Raw genomic sequence first — 15,415 nt, forward strand, 5'->3', positions numbered from 1 at the left:
ATACCGGGGGAGGACCCCAATATATACCGGGGAGGGGACCCCAATATATACCGGGGGAGGACCCCAATATATACCGGGGAGGGGACCCCAATATATACCGGGGGGGGACCCCAATATATACCGGGGAGGGGACCCCAATATATACCGGGGGAGGACCCCAATATATACCGGGGGGACCCCAATATATACCGGGGGGGGACCCCAATATATACCGGGGGAGGACCCCAATATATACCGGGGGGGGGACCCCAATATATACCGGGGAGGGGGACCCCAATATATACCGGGGGGACCCCAATATATACCGGGGGGACCCCAATATATACCGGGGGGACCCCAATATATACCGGGGGGGGGACCCCAATATATACCGGGGGGCCCCAATATATACCGGGGTGGGACCCCAATATATACCGGGGGGGGACCCCAATATATACCAGGGGGGGGACCCCAATATACACAACGGGGGGGGGGGGGGGGGGGGACTCCAATATTTACCGAGAGGGGGGGCCCTATATATACAAGGGGGGGGAACCCCAATATATACGGGGGGGACCCCAATATATACCGGGGGGGGACCTCAATATATACCGGGGGGGGACCCCAATATATACCGGGGGGGGGACCCCAATATATACCGGGGGGCGGGGGCCCAATATATACCGGGGTGGGGGACCCCAATATATACCGGGGGAGGGCGGGACCCCAATATACACAACGGGGGGGAGGGGGGACCCCAATATATACCGGGGGGGGGACCCCAATATATACCGGGGGAGGGGTCCCCAATATACACACAGACAAATGCAAGAGGAAGAGGCTGTGAGCCACACGCACACCATCACTCGGCACTCCAACTAGCATCTGGAGCATGATTTTCCTCTGACACACACACCAGACAGAGAGACACACACCCAGACAGAGAGACACACACCCAGACAGAGAGACACACACCCAGACAGAGAGACACACACCAGCCAGAGAGACGCACCCAGCCAGAGAGACACACAGACAGAGACAGAGAGACACACACCCAGACAGAGAGACACACCCTGACACAGAGAGACACACTCACTAGCCAGAGAGACACACACCCAGCCAGAGAGACACACACCCAGCCAGAGAGACACACACCCAGCCAGAGAGACACACCCTGACACAGAGAGACACACACCCAGACAGAGAGACACACACCCAGCCAGAGAGACACACCCTGACACAGAGAGACACACACACCAGCCAGAGAGACACACACCCAGCCAGAGAGACACACCCTGACACAGAGAGACACACACACCAGCCAGAGAGATGGAGACACACACCCAGCCAGAGAGACACACAGACAGAGACAGAGAGACACACAGATAGACAGAGAGACACACAGATAGACAGAGAGACACACAGACAGACACAGAGACACACAGACAGAGACAGAGAGACACACACCCAGCCAGAGAGACACACACCCAGAAAGAGAGACACACACCCAGAAAGAGTGACACACACCCAGACAGAGACAGAGAGACACGCCCAGACACAGAGAGACACACACCCAGACAGAGAGAGAGAGACACGCCCAGACACAGAGAGACACACACCCAGACAGAGAGACACACACCCAGACAGAGAGACACACACCCAGACACTGAGAGGCACACACCCAGACAGAGAGACACACACCCAGACACAGAGATAGAGACACGCCCAGACACAGAGACACACACCCAGACAGAGATACACACCCAGACACAGAGACACACACCCAGACAGAGATACACACCCAGACACAGAGATACACACCCAGACAGAGATACACACCCAGACACAGAGACACACACCCAGGCACAGAGATAGAGACACGCCCAGACACAGAGACACACACCCAGACAGAGATACACACCCAGACACAGAGATACACACCCAGACAGAGACAGTGCCCAGACACACACAGTCTTGCCCTCTAGCTGGTAGGGACAGGGTCCACCCAGCTGAAGACCCTCAGCAGTCAGTGGGAGCCAGGATGTGTCACATACTCACAGTCAGTCCCTCGCGATCAGAAAGATGCAGCCAGCTCGCAGCAGCTCAGATTGGAAATGGGTAAATTCCACCCAGCCCTCAGTCCCAGTCCACCCATTGGGAAGGAGGAGCTAGGCCGCATAATCACTGCTCCAAAAACAGGCCCGAGGGGCTGGAATAGCAAACAAAACACATCCCATCGCTGTCCAAAACAACCCTCATTGCCTCTGCAACTCTGACCCTCGCACTGCCCGTCCCTCACACTGCCTGACCCTCACACTGCCTCTCCCTCGCAGTGCCTGACCCTCGCACTGCCCGACCCTCACACTGCCCGACCCTCACACTGCCCGTCCCTCACACTGCCTGTCCCTCACTACCGTGCCTGTCCCTCACACTGCCCGTCCCTCACTACCGTGCCTGTCCCTCACACTGCCCGTCCCTCACACTGCCCGTCCCTCACACTGCCTGTCCCTCACACTGCCCGTCCCTCACACTGCCCGTCCCTCACATTGCCTGTCCCTCACACTGCCCGACCCTCACACTGCCCGAACCTCACACTGTCTGTCCCTCGCACTGCCCGACCCTCACACTGCCCGACCCTCACACTGCCCGTCCCTCACACTGCCCGTCCCTCACACTGCCTGTCCCTCACACTGCCCGTCCCTCACACTGCCCGTCCCTCACATTGCCTGTCCCTCACACTGCCCGACCCTCACACTGCCTGACCCTCACACTGCCTGTCCCTCACACTGCCCGTCCCTCACATTGCCTGTCCCTCACACTGCCCGACCCTCACACTGCCCGACCCTCACACTGCCTGTCCCTCGCACTGCCCGACCCTCACACTGCCTGACCCTCACACTGCCTGTCCCTCGCACTGCCCGTCCCTCACACTGCCCGTCCCTCGCACTGCCCGACCCTCACACTGCCCGACACTCACACTGCCTGACCCTCACACTGCCTGACCCTCACACTGCCTGACCCTCACACTGCCTGTCCCTCACACTGCCTGACCCTCACACTGCCTGACCCTCACACTGCCTGTCCCTCACACTGCCTGTCCCTCACACTGCCCGTCCCTCACACTGCCCGACCCTCACACTGCCCGTCCCTCACACTGCCCGTCCCTCACACTGCCTGACCCTCACACTGCCTGACCCTCACACTGCCCGACCATCACACTGCCCGACCATCACACTGCCCGACCCTCACACTGCCTGTCCCTCACACTGCCTGACCCTCACACTGCCTGACCCTCACACTGCCTGACCCTCACACTGCCTGACCCTCACACTGCCTGTCCCTCACACTGCCTGACCCTCACACTGCCTGACCCTCACACTGCCTGTCCCTCATACTGCCTGACCCTCACACTGCCTGACCCTCACACTGCCCGTCCCTCACACCGTGCCTGACCCTCACACTGCCCGTCCCTCACACTGCCCGTCCCTCACACTGCCCGTCCCTCGCACTGCCCGTCCCTCACACTGCCCGTCCCTCACACTGCCCGTCCCTCACACTGCCCGTCCCTCACACTGCCCGTCCCTCACACTGCCAGTCCCTCACACTGCCCGTCCCTCACACCGTGCCTGACCCTCACACTGCCCGTCCCTCGCACTGCCCGTCCCTCACACTGCCTGTCCCTCACACTGCCCGTCCCTCACACTGCCCGTCCCTCACACTGCCTGTCCCTCACACTGCCCGTCCCTCACACCGTGCCTGACCCTCACACTGCCCGTCCCTCGCACTGCCCGTCCCTCACACTGCCTGTCCCTCACACTGCCCGACCCTCACACTGCCCGTCCCTCACACTGCCCGTCCCTCGCACTGCCCGTCCCTCACACTGCCCGTCCCTCACACTGCCCGACCCTCACACTGCCTGTCCCTCACACTGCCTGTCCCTCACACTGCCCGTCCCTCGCACTGCCCGTCCCTCGCACTGCCCGTCCCTCACACTGCCCGTCCCTCACACTGCCTGTCCCTCACACTGCCCGTCCCTCACACTGCCTGTCCTTCACACTGCCCGTCCCTCGCACTGCCCGTCCCTCACACTGCCTGTCCCTCACACTGCCCGTCCCTCACACCGTGCCCGTCCCTCACACTGCCCGTCCCTCACACTGCCCGTCCCTCACACTGCCCTTCCCTCACACTGCCTGTCCCTCGCACTGCCCGTCCCTCGCACTGCCTGTCCCTCACACTGCCCGTCCCTCACACTGCCCGTCCCTCACACCGTGCCTGTCCCTCACACTGCCTGACCCTCACACTGCCCGTCCCTCACACTGCCCGTCCCTCACACTGCCCGTCCCTCACACTGCCCGTCCCTCACACTGCCTGTCCCTCACACTGCCCGTCCCTCACACTGCCTGTCCCTCACACTGCCCGACCCTCACACTGCCTGTCCCTCACACTGCCTGTCCCTCACACTGCGTGTCCCTCACACTGCCTGTCCCTCACACTGCCCGACCCTCACACTGCCTGTCCCTCACACTGCCTGTCCCTCACACTGCCCGACCCTCACACTGCCTGTCCCTCACACTGCCCGTCCCTCACACCGTGCCTGTCCCTCGCACTGCCCGTCCCTCGCGCTGCCCGTCCCTCACACTGCCCGTCCCTCACACTGCCTGTCCCTCGCACTGCCTGTCCCTCGCACTGCCCGTCCCTCACACTGCCCGTCCCTCACACTGCCTGTCCCTCACACTGCCTGTCCCTCGCACTGCCTGTCCCTCGCACTGCCCGTCCCTCACACTGCCTGTCCCTCACACTGCCTGTCCCTCACACTGCCCGTCCCTCACACCGTGCCTGACCCTCACACTGCCCGTCCCTCGCACTGCCCGTCCCTCACACTGCCTGTCCCTCACACTGCCCGACCCTCACACTGCCCGTCCCTCACACTGCCCGTCCCTCACACTGCCTGTCCCTCACACTGCCCGTCCCTCGCACTGCCCGTCCCTCACACTGCCTGTCCCTCACACTGCCTGACCCTCACACTGCCTGTCCCTCACACTGCCTGTCCCTCACACTGCCCGTCCCTCGCACTGCCCGTCCCTCGCACTGCCCGTCCCTCACACTGCCTGTCCCTCACACTGCCTGTCCCTCACACTGCCCGTCCCTCGCACTGCCCGTCCCTCACACTGCCTGTCCCTCACACTGCCCGTCCCTCACACCGTGCCTGTCCCTCACACTGCCCGTCCCTCACACTGCCCGTCCCTCACACTGCCCGTCCCTCACACTGCCTGTCCCTCGCACTGCCCGTCCCTCACACTGCCTGTCCCTCACACTTCCCGTCCCTCACACCGTGCCTGTCCCTCACACTGCCCGTCCCTCACACTGCCCGTCCCTCACACTGCCCGTCCCTCACACTGCCAGTCCCTCACACTGCCCGTCCCTCACACCGTGCCTGACCCTCACACTGCCTGTCCCTCGCACTGCCCGTCCGTCACACTGCCCGTCCCTCACACCGTGCCTGTCCCTCAGACTGCCTGTCCCTCGCACTGCCTGACCCTCACACTGCCTGTCCCTCACACTGCCCGTCCCTCGCACTGCCCGTCCCTCACACTGCCAGTCCCTCACACTGCCCGTCCCTCACACCGTGCCTGACCCTCACACTGCCTGTCCCTCGCACTGCCCGTCCCTCACACTGCCCGTCCCTCACACCGTGCCTGTCCCTCACACTGCCCGTCCCTCACACTGCCCGTCCCTCACACCGTGCCTGACCCTCACACCGCCCGTCCCTCACACTGCCCGTCCCTCACACTGCCTGTCCCTCACACTGCCTGTCCCTCGCACTGCCTGTCCCTCGCACTGCCCGTCCCTCGCACTGCCTGTCCCTCACACTGCCAGTCCCTCACACTGCCCGTCCCTCACACCGTGCCTGACCCTCACACTGCCCGTCCCTCGCATTGCCCGTCCCTCACACTGCCCGTCCCTCACACTGCCTGTCCCACACACTGCGTGTCCCTCACACTGCCCGTCCGTCACACTGCCCGTCCCTCACACTGCCTGTCCCTCACACTGCCCGTCCCTCACACTGCCTGTCCCTCACACTGCCCGACCCTCACACTGCCTGTCCCTCACACTGCCTGTCCCTCACACTGCCTGTCCCTCACACTGCCTGTCCCTCACACTGCCCGACCCTCACACTGCCTGTCCCTCACACTGCCTGTCCCTCACACTGCCCGACCCTCACACTGCCTGTCCCTCACACTGCCCGTCCCTCACACCGTGCCTGTCCCTCGCACTGCCCGTCCCTCGCGCTGCCCGTCCCTCACACTGCCCGTCCCTCACACTGCCTGTCCCTCGCACTGCCTGTCCCTCGCACTGCCCGTCCCTCACACTGCCCGTCCCTCACACTGCCTGTCCCTCGCACTGCCTGTCCCTCGCACTGCCTGTCCCTCGCACTGCCCGTCCCTCGCGCTGCCCGTCCCTCACACTGCCCGTCCCTCACACTGCCTGACCCTCACATTGCCTGACCCTCACACTGCCCGTCCCTCGCACTGCCTGACCCTCACACTGCCTGTCCCTCACACTGCCCGTCCCTCACACTGCCCGACCCTCGCACTGCCCGTCCCTCGCACTGCCCGTCCCTCACACTGCCCGTCCCTCACACTGCCCGTCCCTCACACTGCCCGTCCCTCACACTGCCCGTCCCTCACACTGCCCGTCCCTCACACTGCCCGTCCCTCACACTGCCCGTCCCTCACACTGCCCGTCCCTCACACTGCCCGTCCCTCACTACCGTGCCTGTCCCTCACACTGTGCCTGTCCCTCGCACTGCCTGTCCCTCACACCGTGCCTGTCCCTCACACTGCCTGTCCCTCACACCGTGCCTGTCCCTCACACTGCCTGTCCCTCACACTGCCTGTCCCTCGCACTGCCCGTCCCTCGCACTGCCTGTCCCTCGCACTCCCTGACCCTCACACCGTGCCTGTCCCTCACACTGCCTGTCCCTCGCACTGCCCGTCCCTCGCACTGCCCGTCCCTCGCACTCCCTGACCCTCACACTGCCCGTCCCTCACACTGCCCGTCCCTCACACTGCCTGTCCCTCGCACTGCCTGTCCCTCACACCGTGCCTGTCCCTCACACTGCCTGTCCCTCACACTGCCTGTCCCTCACACCGTGCCTGTCCCTCACACTGCCCGTCCCTCACACTGCCTGTCCCTCACACTGCCTGACCCTCACACTGCCTGTCCCTCGCACTGCCCGTCCCTCACACTGCCCGTCCCTCACACTGCCTGACCCTCGCACTGCCCGACCATCACACTGCCTGTCCCTCACACTGCCTGTCCCTCACACCGTGCCTGTCCCTCACACTGCCCGTCCCTCACACTGCCTGTCCCTCACACTGCCTGACCCTCACACTGCCTGTCCCTCACACTGCCTGACCCTCACACTGCCTGTCCCTCACACCGTGCCTGTCCCTCACACTGCCTGACCCTCACACTGCCTGTCCCTCACACTGCCTGTCCCTCACACCATGCCTGTCCCTCACACTGCGTGTCCCTCACACCGTGCCTGTCCCTCACACTGCCTGTCCCTCACACTGCCTGACCCTCACACTGCCCGTCCCTCACACTGCCCGTCCCTCACACCGTGCCTGTCCCTCACACTGCGTGTCCCTCACACCGTGCCTGTCCCTCACACCGTGCCTGTCCCTCACACTGCCTGACCCTCACACTGCCTGTCCCTCACACTGCCTGTCCCTCACACCATGCCTGTCACTCACACTGCGTGTCCCTCACACCGTGCCTGTCCCTCACACTGCCTGTCCCTCACACTGCCTGACCCTCACACTGCCCGTCCCTCACACTGCCCGTCCCTCACACCGTGCCTGTCCCTCACACTGCGTGTCCCTCACACCGTGCCTGTCCCTCACACTGCCTGTCCCTCGCACTGCCCGTCCCTCTCACTGCCCGTCCCTCGCACTGCCCGTCCCTCACACTGACCGTCCCTCACACTGCCTGACCCTCACACTGCCTGTCCCTCGCACCGCCCGTCCCTCACACTGCCTGTCCCTCGCACTGCCCGTCCCTCTCACTGCCCGTCCCTCGCACTGCCCGTCCCTCACACTGCCCGTCCCTCACACTGCCTGACCCTCACACTGCCTGTCCCTCACACTGCCTGTCCCTCACACTGCCCGACCCTCACACTGCCCGACCCTCACACTGCCTGTCCCTCGCACTGCCTGTCCCTCGCACTGCCCGTCCCTCACACTGCCCGTCCCTCACACTGCCCGTCCCTCACACTGCCTGTCCCTCGCACTGCCTGTCCCTCGCACTGCCTGTCCCTCGCACTGCCCGTCCCTCGCGCTGCCCGTCCCTCACACTGCCCGTCCCTCACACTGCCTGACCCTCACATTGCCTGACCCTCACACTGCCCGTCCCTCGCACTGCCTGACCCTCACACTGCCTGTCCCTCACACTGCCCGTCCCTCACACTGCCCGACCCTCGCACTGCCCGTCCCTCGCACTGCCCGTCCCTCACACTGCCCGTCCCTCACACTGCCCGTCCCTCACACTGCCCGTCCCTCACACTGCCCGTCCCTCACAATGCCTGTCCCTCACACCGTGCCTGTCCCTCACACTGTGCCTGTCCCTCGCACTGCCCGTCCCTCACACTGCCCGTCCCTCACACTGCCCGTCCCTCACTACCGTGCCTGTCCCTCACACTGTGCCTGTCCCTCGCACTGCCTGTCCCTCACACCGTGCCTGTCCCTCACACTGCCTGTCCCTCACACCGTGCCTGTCCCTCACACTGCCTGTCCCTCACACTGCCTGTCCCTCGCACTGCCCGTCCCTCGCACTGCCTGTCCCTCGCACTCCCTGACCCTCACACCGTGCCTGTCCCTCACACTGCCTGTCCCTCGCACTGCCCGTCCCTCGCACTGCCCGTCCCTCGCACTCCCTGACCCTCACACTGCCCGTCCCTCACACTGCCCGTCCCTCACACTGCCTGTCCCTCGCACTGCCTGTCCCTCACACCGTGCCTGTCCCTCACACTGCCTGTCCCTCACACTGCCTGTCCCTCACACCGTGCCTGTCCCTCACACTGCCCGTCCCTCACACTGCCTGTCCCTCACACTGCCTGACCCTCACACTGCCTGTCCCTCGCACTGCCCGTCCCTCACACTGCCCGTCCCTCACACTGCCTGACCCTCGCACTGCCCGACCATCACACTGCCTGTCCCTCACACTGCCTGTCCCTCACACCGTGCCTGTCCCTCACACTGCCCGTCCCTCACACTGCCTGTCCCTCACACTGCCTGACCCTCACACTGCCTGTCCCTCACACTGCCTGACCCTCACACTGCCTGTCCCTCACACCGTGCCTGTCCCTCACACTGCCTGACCCTCACACTGCCTGTCCCTCACACTGCCTGTCCCTCACACCATGCCTGTCCCTCACACTGCGTGTCCCTCACACCGTGCCTGTCCCTCACACTGCCTGTCCCTCACACTGCCTGACCCTCACACTGCCCGTCCCTCACACTGCCCGTCCCTCACACCGTGCCTGTCCCTCACACTGCGTGTCCCTCACACCGTGCCTGTCCCTCACACCGTGCCTGTCCCTCACACTGCCTGACCCTCACACTGCCTGTCCCTCACACTGCCTGTCCCTCACACCATGCCTGTCACTCACACTGCGTGTCCCTCACACCGTGCCTGTCCCTCACACTGCCTGTCCCTCACACTGCCTGACCCTCACACTGCCCGTCCCTCACACTGCCCGTCCCTCACACCGTGCCTGTCCCTCACACTGCGTGTCCCTCACACCGTGCCTGTCCCTCACACTGCCTGTCCCTCGCACTGCCCGTCCCTCTCACTGCCCGTCCCTCGCACTGCCCGTCCCTCACACTGACTGTCCCTCACACTGCCTGACCCTCACACTGCCTGTCCCTCGCACCGCCCGTCCCTCACACTGCCTGTCCCTCGCACTGCCCGTCCCTCTCACTGCCCGTCCCTCGCACTGCCCGTCCCTCACACTGCCCGTCCCTCACACTGCCTGACCCTCACACTGCCTGTCCCTCACACTGCCTGTCCCTCACACTGCCCGACCCTCACACTGCCCGACCCTCACACTGCCTGTCCCTCACACTGCCCGTCCCTCACACTGCCTGTCCCTCGCACTGCCCGTCCCTCACACTGCCTGTCCCTCACACTGCCCGTCCCTCACACCGTGCCTGTCCCTCACACTGCCCGTCCCTCACACTGCCCGTCCCTCACACTGCCAGTCCCTCACACTGCCTGTCCCTCGCACTGCCCGTCCCTCACACTGCCTGTCCCTCACACTGCCCGTCCCTCACACCGTGCCCGTCCCTCACACTGCCCGTCCCTCACACTGCCCGTCCCTCACACTGCCCGTCCCTCACACTGCCAGTCCCTCACACTGCCCGTCCCTCACACCGTGCCTGACCCTCACACTGCCTGTCCCTCGCACTGCCCGTCCCTCACACTGCCCGTCCCTCACACCGTGCCTGTCCCTCACACTGCCTGTCCCTCGCACTGCCTGACCCTCACACTGCCTGTCCCTCGCACTGCCCGTCCCTAGCACTGCCTGTCCCTCACACTGCCAGTCCCTCACACTGCCCGTCCCTCACACCGTGCCTGACCCTCACACTGCCTGTCCCTCGCACTGCCCGTCCCTCACACTGCCCGTCCCTCACACCGTGCCTGTCCCTCACACAGCCCGTCCCTCACACTGCCCGTCCCTCACACCGTGCCTGTCCCTCACACTGCCTGACCCTCACACTGCCCGTCCCTCACACTGCCCGTCCCTCACACTGCCCGTCCCTCACACTGCCCGTCCCTCACACTGCCTGTCCCTCACACTGCCCGTCCCTCACACTGCCTGTCCCTCACACTGCCCGACCCTCACACTGCCTGTCCCTCACACTGCCTGTCCCTCACACTGCGTGTCCCTCACACTGCCTGTCCCTCACACTGCCCGACCCTCACACTGCCTGTCCCTCACACTGCCTGTCCCTCACACTGCCCGACCCTCACACTGCCTGTCCCTCACACTGCCCGTCCCTCACACCGTGCCTGTCCCTCGCACTGCCCGTCCCTCGCGCTGCCCGTCCCTCACACTGCCCGTCCCTCACACTGCCTGTCCCTCGCACTGCCTGTCCCTCGCACTGCCCGTCCCTCACACTGCCCGTCCCTCACACTGCCTGTCCCTCACACTGCCTGTCCCTCGCACTGCCTGTCCCTCGCACTGCCCGTCCCTCGCGCTGCCCGTCCCTAACACTGCCCGTCCCTCACACTGCCTGACCCTCACATTGCCTGACCCTCACACTTCCCGTCCCTCGCACTGCCTGACCCTCACACTGCCTGTCCCTCACACTGCCCGTCCCTCACACTGCCCGACCCTCGCACTGCCCGTCCCTCGCACTGCCCGTCCCTCACACTGCCCGTCCCTCACACTGCCCGTCCCTCACACTGCCCGTCCCTCACACTGCCCGTCCCTCACAATGCCTGTCCCTCACACCGTGCCTGTCCCTCACACTGTGCCTGTCCCTCGCACTGCCCGTCCCTCACACTGCCCGTCCCTCACTACCGTGCCTGTCCCTCACACTGTGCCTGTCCCTCGCACTGCCTGTCCCTCACACCGTGCCTGTCCCTCACACTGCCTGTCCCTCACACCGTGCCTGTCCCTCACACTGCCTGTCCCTCACACTGCCTGTCCCTCGCACTGCCCGTCCCTCGCACTGCCTGTCCCTCGCACTCCCTGACCCTCACACCGTGCCTGTCCCTCACACTGCCTGTACCTCGCACTGCCCGTCCCTCGCACTGCCCGTCCCTCGCACTCCCTGACCCTCACACTGCCCGTCCCTCACACTGCCCGTCCCTCACACTGCCTGTCGCTCGCACTGCCTGTCCCTCACACCGTGCCTGTCCCTCACACTGCCTGTCCCTCACACTGCCTGTCCCTCACACCGTGCCTGTCCCTCACACTGCCCGTCCCTCACACTGCCTGTCCCTCACACTGCCTGACCCTCACACTGCCTGTCCCTCGCACTGCCCGTCCCTCACACTGCCCGTCCCTCACACTGCCTGACCCTCGCACTGCCCGACCATCACACTGCCTGTCCCTCACACTGCCTGTCCCTCACACCGTGCCTGTCCCTCACACTGCCCGTCCCTCACACTGCCTGTCCCTCACACTGCCTGACCCTCACACTGCCTGTCCCTCACACTGCCTGACCCTCACACTGCCTGTCCCTCACACCGTGCCTGTCCCTCACACTGCCTGACCCTCACACTGCCTGTCCCTCACACTGCCTGTCCCTCACACCATGCCTGTCCCTCACACTGCGTGTCCCTCACACCGTGCCTGTCCCTCACACTGCCTGTCCCTCACACTGCCTGACCCTCACATTGCCTGTCCCTTACTGCCTCTGCAACTCTGACCCTCACACTGCCTGTCCCTCATACTGCCCGTCCCTCGCACTGCCCGTCCCTCGCACTGCCCGACCCTCACACTGCCTGTCCCTCACGCTGCCTGTCCCTCACACTGCCTGTCCCTCACACCGTGCCTGTCCCTCACACTGCCTGTCCCTCACACTGCCTGACCCTCACACTGCCCGTCCCTCACACTGCCCGTCCCTCACACCGTGCCTGTCCCTCACACTGCGTGTCCCTCACACCGTGCCTGTCATAGAACATAGAACATAGAAAATACAGCACAGAACAGGCCCTTCGGCCCACGATGTTGTGCCGAACCTTTGTCCTAGATTAATCATAGATTATCATTGAATTTACAGTGCAGAAGGAGGCCACTCGGCCCTTTGAGTCTGCACCGGCTCTTGGAAAGAGCACCATACCCAAACTCAACACCTCCACCCAACACCAAGGGCAATTTGGACATTAAGGGCAATTTATCATTGGCCAATTCACCTAACCCGCACATCTTTGGACCGTGGGAGGAAACCGGAGCACCCGGAGGAAACCCACACAGACACGGGGAGGACGTGCAGACTCCGCACAGACAACGACCCAAGCCGGAATCGAACCCGGGACCATGGAGCTGTGAAGCAATTGTGCTATCCACAATGCTACCGTGCTGCCCTTAAGAACAAATAAATCTACATTATATCATTTTACCGTCATCCATGTACCTATCCAATAGCTGCTTGAAGGTCCCTAATGTTTCCGACTCAACTACTTCCACAGGCAGTGCATTCCATGCCCCCACTACTCTCTGGGTAAAGAACCTACCTCTGATATCCCTCCTATATCTTCCACCTTTCACCTTAAATTTATGTCCCCTTGTAATGGTTTGTTCCACCCGGGGAAAAAGTCTCAGACTGTCTACTCTATCTATTCCCCTGATCATCTTATAAACCTCTATCAAGTCGCCCCTCATCCTTCTCCGTTCTAATGAGAAAAGGCCTAGCACCCTCAACCTTTCCTCGTAAGACCTACTCTCCATTCCAGGCAACATCCTGGTAAATCTTCTTTACACCTTTTCCAGAGCAAAAGGTCCCTCACACTGCCTGTCCCTCGCACTGCCCGTCCCTCTCACTGCCCGTCCCTCGCACTGCCCGTCCCTCACACTGCCTGTCCCTCACACTGCCTGTCCCTCACACTGCCCGTCCCTCACACTGCCTGTCCCTCACACTGCCTGACCCTCACACTGCCTGTCCCTCGCACCGCCCGTCCCTCACACTGCCTGTCCCTCGCACTGCCCGTCCCTCTCACTGCCCGTCCCTCGCACTGCCCGTCCCTCACACTGCCTGTCCCTCACACTGCCTGACCCTCACACTGCCTGTCCCTCACACTGCCTGTCCCTCACACTGCCTGACCCTCACACTGCCCGACCCTCACACTGCCTGTCCCTCACACTGCCCGTCCCTCGCACTGCCTGTCCCTCGCACTGCCCGACCCTCACATTGCCTGTCCCTCACACTGCCCGTCCCTCACACTGCCCGTCTCTCACACTGCCCGACCATCACACTGCGTGTCCCTCACACTGCGTGTCCCTCACACTGCCCGTCCCTCACATTGCCCGTCCCTCACACTGCGTGTCCCTCACACTGCCCGTCCCTCACATTGCCCGTCCCTCACACTGCCCGACCCTCACACTGCCTGTCCCTCACACTGCCCGACACTCACACTGCCCGTCCCTCGCACTGCCCGACCCTCACACTGCCCGTCCCTCGCACTGCCCGTCCCTCACACTGCCCGTCCCTCACACTGCCCGTCCTTCACACTGCCCGTCCCTCACACTGCCTGTCCCTCACACTGCGTGTCCCTCACACTGCCCGTCCCTCACACTGCCCGTTCCTCAAACTGCCCGTCCCTCACACTGCCCGTCCCTCACACTGCCCGACCCTCACATTGCCTGTCCCTCACACTGCCCGTCCCTCACACTGCGTGTCCCTCACACTGCCCGTCCCTCACACTGCGTGTCCCTCACACTGCCCGTCCCTCACACTGCCCGTCCCTTACACTGCCTGTCCCTCACACTGCCTGACCCTCACACTGCGTGTCCCTCACACTGCCCGACCCTCGCACTGCCCGACCCTCGCACTGCCCGACCCTCACACTGACTGTCCCTCACACTGCCCGACCCTCGCACTGCCTGACCCTCACACTGCCCGACCCTCGCACTGCCTGACCCTCACACTGCCCGTCCCTCACACTGCCTGACCCTCACATTGCCTGTCCCTCACACTGCCTGTCCCTCACACTGCCCGACCCTCGCACTGCCTGTCCTTCACACTGCCCGTCCCTCACACTGCCTGTCCCTCACACTGCCCGTCCCTCACACTGCCTGACCCTCGCACTGCCCGACCATCACACTGCCTGTCCCTCGCACTGCCTGACCCTCACACTGCCTGTCCCTCACACTGCCTGACCCTCACACTGCCCGTCCCTTGCACTGCCTGCCTCACACTGCCCGACCCTCGCACTGCCTGACCCTCACACTGCCCGTCCCTCACACTGCCTGACCCTCACATTGCCTGTCCCTCACACTGCCTGTCCCTCACACTGCCTGTCCCTCACACTGCCTGTCCCTCACACTGCCCGACCCTCGCACTGCCCGTCCCTCACACTGCCTGTCCCTCACACTGCCCGACCCTCGCACTGCCTGACCCTCACACTGCCTGACCCTCGCACTGCCCGTCCCTCACACTGCCCGTCCCTCACACCGTCCGCCCCTCACACTGTCCGCTCCTCACACTGCCCGACCCTCACACTGCCCGTCCCTCGCACTGCCCGTCCCTCGCACTGCCCGTCCCTCACACTGCCTGACCCTCGTAGACTGCCTGTCCCTCACACTGCCCGTCCCACACACTGCCTGTCCCTCACACTGCCCGTCCCTCACACTGCCCGTCCCTCACATTGCCCGTCCCTCACACTGCGTGTCCCTCACACTGCCCGACCCTCGCACTGCCCG

At 64.0% G+C, this 15,415-nt stretch overlaps 2 protein-coding genes across 2 annotated transcripts in view; both read right to left on the reverse strand.

Annotated features, from left to right (window-relative positions):
* Positions 1–2,174, reverse strand: part of LOC140411518 (calpain-1 catalytic subunit-like) — a 250,389-nt gene extending 248,215 nt beyond the window's left edge. The window contains exon 1 of the mRNA XM_072500605.1: positions 2,038–2,174. The gene's annotated coding sequence lies outside the window, so the exon portion shown is untranslated. The remainder of the gene's footprint in view (positions 1–2,037) is intronic.
* The window catches only part of pex6 (peroxisomal biogenesis factor 6), a gene marked incomplete at its 5' end in the record, with an annotated part of 335,015 nt that overhangs the window by 15,963 nt on the left and 303,637 nt on the right, over positions 1–15,415 (reverse strand). The gene's annotated exons all lie outside the window — the stretch shown is intronic.

The sequence above is a fragment of the Scyliorhinus torazame genome, chromosome 4, assembly GCF_047496885.1.
Source record: "Scyliorhinus torazame isolate Kashiwa2021f chromosome 4, sScyTor2.1, whole genome shotgun sequence".
In the NCBI taxonomy this organism is placed as follows: Eukaryota; Metazoa; Chordata; class Chondrichthyes; order Carcharhiniformes; family Scyliorhinidae; genus Scyliorhinus; species Scyliorhinus torazame.